The sequence below is a fragment of the Nerophis ophidion genome, unplaced genomic scaffold, assembly GCF_033978795.1.
Source record: "Nerophis ophidion isolate RoL-2023_Sa unplaced genomic scaffold, RoL_Noph_v1.0 HiC_scaffold_44, whole genome shotgun sequence".
NCBI lineage: Eukaryota > Metazoa > Chordata > Actinopteri > Syngnathiformes > Syngnathidae > Nerophis > Nerophis ophidion.
Genome location: NW_026906966.1, coordinates 302,145 through 315,661, shown reverse-complemented (window position 1 = coordinate 315,661; position 13,517 = coordinate 302,145).

The window sequence follows — 13,517 nt, the reverse complement described above, 5'->3', positions numbered from 1 at the left end:
TTCTCATACACTTATATTTATACACTAAACATGTATTTAATATTAATACACTAAACATGTATTTAATATTTATACACTAAACATGTATTTAATATTAATACAAAACATGTATTTAATTTTAATAAACTAAACATATATTTAATATTATTATACTAAACATGTATTTAATATTTATACACTGAACATGTATTTAATATTCATACACTAAACATTTAGTTATTATTATAAACACTAAACATGTATTTAATATTTATACACTAATCATGTATTTAATATTAATACACTAATCATGTATTTAATATTTATACACTAAACATGTATTTAATATTTATACACTAAACATGTATTTAATATTAATACAAAAACATGTATTTAATTTTAATAAACTAAACATATATTTAATATTATTACACTAAACATGTATTTAATATTTATACACTGAATATGTATTTAATATTCATACACTAAACATTTAGTTATTATTATAAACACTAAACATGTATTTAATATTTATACACTAATCATGTATTTAATATTAATACACTAATCATGTATTTAATATTTATACACTAAACATGCATTTAATATTAATACACTAAACATATATTTAATATTATTACACTAAACATGTATTTAATATTTATACACTGAACATGTATTTAATAGTTATACACTAATCATGTATTTAATATTCATACACTAAATATGTATTTGATATTCATACACTGAACATGTATTTAATAATCATATACTAAACGTATATGTAATCATATACTAATCATATATTTAATATTCATTTAGTAAACATGTATTTAATATTTATACACTAAACATGTATTTAATATTAATACAAAAACATGTATTTAATTTTAATAAACTAAACATGTATTTAATATTTATGCACTAAACATGTATTTAATATTAATACAAAAACATGTATTTAATTTTAATAAACTAAACATATATTTAATATTCATACACTAAACATGTATTTAATATTCATACACTAAACATGTATTTAACATTTATACACTAAACATGTTTTAATATTAATACACTAAACATGTATTTAATATTAATAAAAAAACATGTATTTAATATTAATACACTAAACATGTATTTAATATGAATACACTAAACATGTATTTAATATTCATACACTAAACATGTATTTAATATTCATACACTAAACAGGTATTTAACATTTATACACTAAACATTTATTTAATATTAATACACTAAACATGTATTTAATATTAATACAAAAACATGTATTTAATTTTAATAAACTAAACATATATTTAATATTAATACACTAAACATGTATTTAACATTCATACACTAAACATGTATTTAATATTAATACACTAAACTTGTATTTAATATTAATACAAAAACATGTATTTAATTTTAATAAACTAAACATATATTTAATATTAATACAATAAACATGTATTTAATATGAATACACTAAACATGTATTTAATATTCATACACTAAACATGTATTTAATATTCATACACTAATCATGTATTTAATATTAATACACTTATCATGTATTTAATATTCATACAATAAACAATTAGTTATTATTCTTACACTTAATATGTATTTAATATTAATACAAAAACATGTATTTAATTTTAATAAACTAAACATATATTTAATATTAATACACTAAACATGTATTTAATATTTATACACTAAACATGTATTTAATATTCATACACTAAACATGTATTTAATATTCATACACTAAACATGTATTTAATATTCATACACTAATCATGTATTTAATATTAATACACTAAATATGTATTTAATATTCATACACTTAACATGTATTTAATATTTATACAATAAACTTGTATTTAATATTAATACACTAAACATGTATTTAATATTTATACACTAAACATGTATTTAATATTCATACACTAAACATGTAGTTATTATTTATACACCAATCATGTATTTAATATTAATACAGTAAACATGTATTAAATATTTATACACTAAACATGTATTTAATATTCATACAATAAACATGTAGTTATTATTCTTACACTTGATATGTATTTAATATTAATACAAAAACATGTATTTAATTTTAATAAACTAAACATGTATTTAATATTTATACACTAAACATGTATTTAATATTAATACAAAAACATGTATTTAATTTTTATAAACTAAATATATATGTAATATTAATACACTAAACATGTATTTAATATTAATACACTAAACATGTATTTAATAATTATACACTAAAATGGAATTTAATAATAGACTAAACATGTATTTAATATTTTCATACTAAACTTGTATTTAATATTCATACACTAAACATGTATTTAATATTCATACACTAAACATGTAGTTATTATTCATACACTAAACATGTATTTAATATTAATACACTAAACATGTATTTAATATTTTTACACTAAACATGTATTTAATATTAATACAAAAACATGTATTTAATTGTAATAAACTAAATATATATTTAATATTAATACACTAAACATGTATTTAATATTCATACACTAAACATGTATTTAATATTCATACACTAATCATGTATTTAATATTCATACACTAATCATGTATTTAATATTAATACACCTATCATGTATTTAATATTTATACACTAAATATGAATTTAATATTCATACACTTAACATGTATTTAATATTAATAAACTAAACATGTATTTAATATTAATACACTAAACATGTATTTAATATTGATACAAAAACATGTATTTAATTTTAATAAACTAAACATATATTTAATATTAATACACTAAACATGTATTTAATATTCATACACTAAACATGTATTTAACATTTATACACTAAACATGTTTTAATATTAATACACTAAACATGTATTTAATATTAATACAAAAACATGTATTTAATATTAATACACTAAACATGTATTTAATATGAATACACTAAACATGTATTTAATATTCATATACTAAACATGTAGTTATTATTCATACACTAAACATGTATTTAATATTGATACACTAAACATGTATTTAATATTTTTACACTAAACATGTATTTAATATTAATACAAAAACATGTATTTAATTGTAATAAACTAAATATATATTTAATATTAATACACTAAACATGTATTTAATATTCATACACTAAACATGTATTTAATATTCATACACTAATCATGTATTTAATATTAATACACTTATCATGTATTTAATATTCATACACTAAATATGTGTTTAATATTCATACACGAAACATGTATTTAATATTAATACACTAAACATGTATTTAATATTCTTACACTTAATATGTATTTAATATTAATACAAAAACATGTATTTAATTTTAATAAACTAAACATATATTTGATATTAATACACTAGACATGTATTTAGTATTTATACACTAAACATGTATTTAATATTTATACACTAAACATGTATTTAATATTCATACAAAAACATGTATTTAATTTTAATAAACTAAACATATATTTAATATTAATACACTAAACATGTATTTAATATTTATACACTAAACATGTATTTAATATTCATACACTAAACATGTATTAAATATTAATACAGTAAACATGTATTAAATATTCATACACTAAACATGTATTTAATATTCATACAATAAACAATTAGTTATTATTCTTACACTTAATATGTATTTAATATTAATACAAAAACATGTATTTAATTTTAATAAACTAAACACATATTTAATATTAATACACTAAACATGTATTTAATATTTATACACTAAACATGTATTTAATATTCATACACTAAACATGTATTTAATATTCATACACTAAACATGTATTTAATATTCATACACTAATCATGTATTTAATATTAATACACTAAATATGTATTTAATATTCATACACTTAACATGTATTTAATATTTATACAATAAACATGTATTTAATATTCATACACGAAACATGTATTTAATATTAATACACTAAACATGTGTTTAATATTTATACACTAAACATGTATTTAATATTCATACACTAAACATGTAGTTATTATTTATACACTAAACATGTATTTAATATTAATACAGTAAACATGTATTAAATATTTATACACTAAGCATGTATTTAATATTCATACAATAAACATGTAGTTATTATTCTTACACTTAATATGTATTTAATATTAATACAAAAACATGTATTTAATTTTAATAAACTAAACATGTATTTAATATTTATACACTAAACATGTATTTAATATTAACACAAAAACATGTATTTAATTTTTATAAACTAAATATATATGTAATATTAATACACTAAACATGTATTTAATATTAATACACTAAACATGTATTTAATAATTATACACTAAAATGGAATTTAATAATAGACTAAACATGTATTTAATATTTTCATACTAAACTTGTATTTAATATTCATACACTAAACATGTATTTAATATTCATACACTAAACATGTATTTAATATTCATACGCTAAACATGTAGTTATTATTCATACACTTAACATGTATTTAATATTTATACACGAAACATGTATTTAATATTTATACACTAATCATGTATTTAATATTCATACATTGAACATGTATTTAATATTCATACACTAAACATGTATTTAATATTCATACATTAAACATGTATTTAATATTTATACACTAAACATGTATTTAATATTCATACACTAAACATGTATTTAATATTAATACACTGATTATGTATTTAATATTAATACACAGATTATGTATTTAATAATCATATACTAAACGTATATGTAATTACACACTAATCATATATTTAATTTTCATACAGTAAACATGTATTTAATATTTATACACTAAACATGTATTTAATATTCATACAAAAACATGTATTTTATTTTAATAAACTAAACATATATTTAATATTAATACACTAAACATGTATTTAATATTCATACACTAAACATGTATTTAATATTTATACAAAAACATGTATTTAATTTTAATAAACTAAACATATATTTAATATTAATACACTAAACATGTATTTAATATTTATACACTAAACATGTATTTAATATTCATACACTAAACATGTAGTTATTATTTATACACTAAACATGTATTTAATATTAATACAGTAAACATGTATTTAATATTAATACACTAAACATGTATTTAATATTAATACAAAAACATGTATTTAATTTTAATAAACTAAACATATATTTAATATTAATACACTAAACATGTATTTAATATTCATAAACTAAACATGTATTTAACATTTTTACACTAAACATGTATTTAATATTCATACACTAAACATGTATTTAATTTTTAATAAATTAAACATATATTTAATATTAATACACTAAAAAAGTATTTAATATTCATACACTAAACATGTAGTTATTATTCATACACTAAACATGTATTTAATATTAATACAGTAAACATGTATTAAATATTTATACACTAAACATGTATTTAATATTCATTCAATAAACATGTAGTTATTATTCTTACACTTAATATGTATTTAATATTAATACAAAAACATGTATTTAATTTTAATAAACTAAACATATATTTAATATTAATACACTAAACATGTATTTAATATTTATACACTAAACATGTATTTAATATTAATACAGTAAACATGTATTAAATATTTATACACTAAACATGTATTTAATATTAATACAAAAACATGTATTTAATTTTAATAAACTAAATATATATTTAGTATTAATACACTAAACATGTATTTAAAATTTTTTTACTAAACATGTATTTAATATTCATACACTAAAAGTGTATTTAATATTCATACACTAAACATGTGTTTAATATTAATACACTAAACATGTAGTTATTATTCATACACTAAACATGTATTTAATATTTATACACTAAACATGTATTTAATATTAATACACTAAATATGTATTTATTATATATCCACTAAACATGTATTTAATATTCATAAACTAAATATATATTTAATATTAATACACTAAACATGTATTTAATATTAATACACTAAACATGTATTTAATATTTTTACACTAAACATGTATTTTATATTCATACACTAAACATGTATTTAATATTCATACACTAAACATGTATTTAATATTAATACAAAAACATGTATTTAATTGTAATAAACTAAATATATATTTAATATTAATACACTAAACATGTATTTAATATTCATACACTAAACATGTAGTTATTATTTATACACTAAACATGTATTTAATATTAATACACTAAACATGTATTTAATATTAATACACTAAACATGTATTTAATATTTATACAGTAAACATGTATTGAATATTCATACACTAAACATGTATTTAATATTCATACACTAAACATGTATTTAATATTCATACACTAAACATGTAATTAATATTAATACACTAAACATGTATTTAATATTTATACACTAAACATGTATTTAATATTAATACAAAAACATGTATTTAATTTTAATAAACTAAACATATATTTAATATTATTACACTAAACATGTATTTAATATTTATACACTGAACATGTATTTAATATTCATACACTAAACATTTAGTTATTATTTATACACGAAACATGTATTTAATATTCATACACTAAACATGTATTTAATATTTATACAAAAACATGTATTTAATTTTAATAAACTAAACATATATTTAATATTAATACAATAAACATGTATTTAATATTTATACACTAGACATGTATTTAATATTAATACACTAAACATGTAGTTATTATTTATACACTAAACATGTATTTAATATTAATACAGTAAACATGTATTTAATATTAATACACTAAACATGTATTTAATATTAATACAAAAACATGTATTTAATTTTAATAAACTAAATATTTATTTAATATTCATACACTAAACATGTAGTTATTATTTATACACTAAACATGTATTTAATATTAATACAGTAAACATGTGTTAAATATGTATACACTAAACATGTATTCAATATTAATACAAAAACATGTATTTAATTTTAAAAAACTAAATATATATTTAATATTAATACACTAAACATGTATTTAATATTTTTACACTAAACATGTATTTAATATTCATACACTAAAAGTGTATTTAATATTCATACACTAAACATGTGTTTAATATTAATACACTAAACATGTAGTTATTATTCATACACTAAACATGTATTTAATATTTATACACTAAACATGTATTTAATATTAATACACTAAATATGTATTTATTATATATCCACTAAACATGTATTTAATATTTTTACACTAAACATGTATTTAATATTCATACACTAAACATGTATTTAATATTCATACACTAAACATGTATTTAATATTAATACAAAAACATGTATTTAATTGTAATAAACTAAATATATATTTAGTATTAATACACTAAACATGTATTTAATATTCATAAACTAAACATGTTTTTAACATTTATACACTAAACATGTATTTAATATTCATACACTAAACATGTAGTTATTATTTATACACTAAACATATATTTAATATTAATACACTAAACATGTATTTAATATTCATACACTAAACATGTATTTAATATTCATACAGTAAACATGTATTGAATATTCATACACTAAACATGTATTTAATATTCATACACTAAACATGTATTTAATATTCATACACTAAACATGTAATTAATATTAATACACTAAACATGTATTTAATATTTATACACTAAACATGTATTTAATATTAATACAAAAACATGTATTTAATTTTAATAAACTAAACATATATTTAATATTATTACACTAAACATGTATTTAATATTTATACACTGAACATGTATTTAATATTCATACACTAAAAATTTAGTTATTATTTATACACTAAACATGTATTTAATATTCATACACTAAACATGTATTTAATATTTATACAAAAATATGTATTTAATTTTAATAAACTAAACATATATTTATATTAATACACTAAACATGTATTTAATATTTATACACTAAACATGTATTTAATATTCATACACTAAACATGTAGTTATTATTTAAACACTAAACATGTATTTAATATTAATACAGTAAACATGTATTTAATATTAATACACTAAACATGTATTTAATATTAATACAAAAACATGTATTTAATTTTAATAAACTAAATATATATTTAATATTAATACACTAAACATGTATTTAATATTCATAAACTAAACATGTATTTAATATTCATACACTAAACATGTAGTTATTATTCATACACTAAACATGTATTTAATATTAATACAGTAAACATGTATTAAATATTTATACACTAAACATGTATTTAATATTCATTCAATAAACATGTAGTTATTATTCTTACACTTAATATGTATTTAATATTAATACAAAAACATGTATTTAATTTTAATAAACTAAACATATATTTAATATTAATACACTAAACATGTATTGAATATTTATACACTAAACATGTATTTAATATTCATACACTAAACATGTAGTTATTATTTATACACTAAACATGTATTTAATATTAATACAGTAAACATGTATTAAATATTTATACACTAAACATGTATTTAATATTAATACAAAAACATGTATTTAATTTTAATAAACTAAATATATATTTAATATTAATACACTAAACATGTATTTAATATTTTTACACTAAACGTGTATTTAATATTCATACACTAAAAGTGTATTTAATATTCATACACTAAACATGTGTTTAATATTAATACACTAAACATGTAGTTATTATTCATACACTAAACATGTATTTAATATTTATACACTAAACATGTATTAAATATTAATACACAAAATATGTATTTATTATATATCCACTAAACATGTATTTAATATTCATAAACTAAATATATATTTAATATTAATACACTAAACATGTATTTAATATTAATACACTAAACATGTATTTAATATTCATACACTAAACATGTATTTAATATTCATACACTAAACATGTATTTAATATTAATACAAAAACATGTATTTAATTGTAATAAACTAAATATATATTTAATATTAATACACTAAACATGTATTTAATATTCATAAACTAAACATGTTTTTAACATTTATACACTAAACATGTATTTAATATTCATACACTAAACATGTAGTTATTATTTATACACTAAACATGTATTCAATATTAATACACTAAACATGTATTTAATATTAATTCACTAAACATGTATTTAATATTTATACAGTAAACATGTATTGAATATTCATACACTAAACATGTATTTAATATTCATACACTAAACATGTATTTAATATTCATACACTAAACATGTATTTAATATTAATACACTAAACATGTATTTAATATTTATACACTAAACATGTATTTAATATTAATACAAAAACATGTATTTAATTTTAATAAACTAAACATATACTTAATATTATTACACTAAACATATATTTAATATTTATACACTGAACATGAATTTAATATTCATACACTAAACATTTAGTTATTATTTATACACTAAACATGTATTTAATATTAATACACTAAACATGTATTTAATATTAATACACTAAACATGAGTTTAATATTCATACATTAAACATGTATTTAATATTTATACACTAAAAATGTATTTAATATTCGTACACGAAACATGTATTTAATATTTATACACTAAACATGTATTTAATATTCATACATTAAACATGTATTTAATATTCATACACTAAACATGTATTTAATATTGATACACTAAACATGTATTTAATATTCATACACTAAACATGTATTTAATATTTATACAAAAACATGTATTTAATTTTAATAAACTAAAAATATATTTAATATTAATACACTAAACATGTATTTAATATTTATACACTAAACATGTATTTAATATTCATACACTAAACATGTAGTTATTATTTATACACTAAACATGTATTTAATATTAATACAGTAAACATGTATTAAATATTTATACACTAAACATGTATTTAATATTAATACAAAAACATGTATTTAATTTTAATAAACTAAATACATATTTAATATTAATACACTAAACATGTATTTAATATTTTTACACTAAACGTGTATTTAATATTCATACACTAAAGGTGTATTTAATATTAATACACTAAACATGTGTTTAATATTAATACACTAAACATGTAGTTATTATTCATACACTAAACATGTATTTAATATTTATACACTAAACATGTATTTAATATTAATACACTAAATATGTATTTATTATATATCCACTAAAGATGTATTTAATATTCATAAACTAATATATATTTAATATTAATACACTAAACATGTATTTAATATTAATACACTAAACATGTATTTAATATTTTTACACTAAACATGTATTTAATATTTATACACTAAACATGTATTTAATATTTATACACTAAACATGTATTTAATATTCGTACAGGAAACATGTATTTAATATTTATACACTAAACATGTATTTAATATTCATACATTAAACATGTATTTAATATTCATACACTAAACATGTATTTAATATTCATACAATAAACATGTAGTTATTATTCTTACACTTGATATGTATTTAATATTAATACAAAAACATGTATTTAATTTTAATAAACTAAACATGTATTTAATATTTATACACTAAACATGTATTTAATATTAATACAAAAACATGTATTTAATTTTTATAAACTAAATATATATGTAATATTAATACACTAAACATGTATTTAATATTAATACACTAAACATGTATTTAATAATTATACACTAAAATGGAATTTAATAATAGACTAAACATGTATTTAATATTTTCATACTAAACTTGTATTTAATATTCATACACTAAACATGTATTTAATATTCATACACTAAACATGTAGTTATTATTCATACACTAAACATGTATTTAATATTAATACACTAAACATGTATTTAATATTTTTACACTAAACATGTATTTAATATTAATACAAAAACATGTATTTAATTGTAATAAACTAAATATATATTTAATATTCATACACTAAACATGTATTTAATATTCATACACTAATCATGTATTTAATATTCATACACTAATCATGTATTTAATATTAATACACCTATCATGTATTTAATATTTATACACTAAATATGAATTTAATATTCATACACTTAACATGTATTTAATATTAATAAACTAAACATGTATTTAATATTAATACACTAAACATGTATTTAATATTGATACAAAAACATGTATTCAATTTTAATAAACTAAACATATATTTAATATTAATACACTAAACATGTATTTAATATTCATACACTAAACATGTATTTAACATTTATACACTAAACATGTTTTAATATTAATACACTAAACATGTATTTAATATTAATACAAAAACATGTATTTAATATTAATACACTAAACATGTATTTAATATGAATACACTAAACATGTATTTAATATTCATATACTAAACATGTAGTTATTATTCATACACTAAACATGTATTTAAAATTGATACACTAAACATGTATTTAATATTTTTACACTAAACATGTATTTAATATGAATACAAAAACATGTATTTAATTGTAATAAACTAAATATATATTTAATATTAATACACTAAACATGTATTTAATATTCATACACTAAACATGTATTTAATATTCATACACTAATCATGTATTTAATATTAATACACTTATCATGTATTTAATATTCATACACTAAATATGTGTTTAATATTCATACACGAAACATGTATTTAATATTAATACACTAAACATGTATTTAATATTCTTACACTTAATATGTATTTAATATTAATACAAAAACATGTATTTAATTTTAATAAACTAAACATATATTTGATATTAATACACTAAACATGTATTTAGTATTTATACACTAAACATGTATTTAATATTTATACACTAAACATGTATTTAATATTCATACAAAAACATGTATTTAATTTTAATAAACTAAACATATATTTAATATTAATACACTAAACATGTATTTAATATTTATACACTAAACATGTATTTAATATTCATACACTAAACATGTATTAAATATTAATACAGTAAACATGTATTAAATATTCATACACTAAACATGTATTTAATATTCATACAATAAACAATTAGTTATTATTCTTACACTTAATATGTATTTAATATTAATACAAAAACATGTATTTAATTTTAATAAACTAAACAAATATTTAATATTAATACACTAAACATGTATTTAATATTTATACACTAAACATGTATTTAATATTCATACACTAAACATGTATTTAATATTCATACACTAAACATGTATTTAATATTCATACACTAATCATGTATTTAATATTAATACACTAAATATGTATTTAATATTCATACACTTAACATGTATTTAATATTTATACAATAAACATGTATTTAATATTCATACACGAAACATGTATTTAATATTAATACACTAAACATGTATTTAATATTTATACACTAAACATGTATTTAATATTCATACACTAAACATGTAGTTATTATTTATACACTAAACATGTATTTAATATTAATACAGTAAACATGTATTAAATATTTATACACTAAGCATGTATTTAATATTCATACAATAAACATGTAGTTATTATTCTTACACTTAATATGTATTTAATATTAATACAAAAACATGTATTTAATTTTAATAAACTAAACATGTATTTAATATTTATACACTAAACATGTATTTAATATTAACACAAAAACATGTATTTAATTTTTATAAACTAAATATATATGTAATATTAATACACTAAACATGTATTTAATATTAATACACTAAACATGTATTTAATAATTATACACTAAAATGGAATTTAATAATAGACTAAACATGTATTTAATATTTTCATACTAAACTTGTATTTAATATTCATACACTAAACATGTATTTAATATTCATACACTAAACATGTATTTAATATTCATACGCTAAACATGTAGTTATTATTCATACACTAAACATGTATTTAATATTAATACACTAAACATGTATTTAATATTTTTACACTAAACATGTATTTAATATTAATACAAAAACATGTATTTAATTGTAATAAACTAAATATATATTTAATATTAATACACTAAACATGTATTTAATATTCATACACTAAACATGTATTTAATATTCATACACTAATCATGTATTTAATATTCATACACTAATCATGTATTTAATATTAATACACCTATCATGTATTTAATATTTATACACTAAATATGTATTTAATATTCATACACTTAACATGTATTTAATATTAATACACTAAACATGTATTTAATATTCATACACTAAACATGTATTTAATATTCATACAATAAACATGTAGTTATTATTCTTACACTTAATATGTATTTAATAT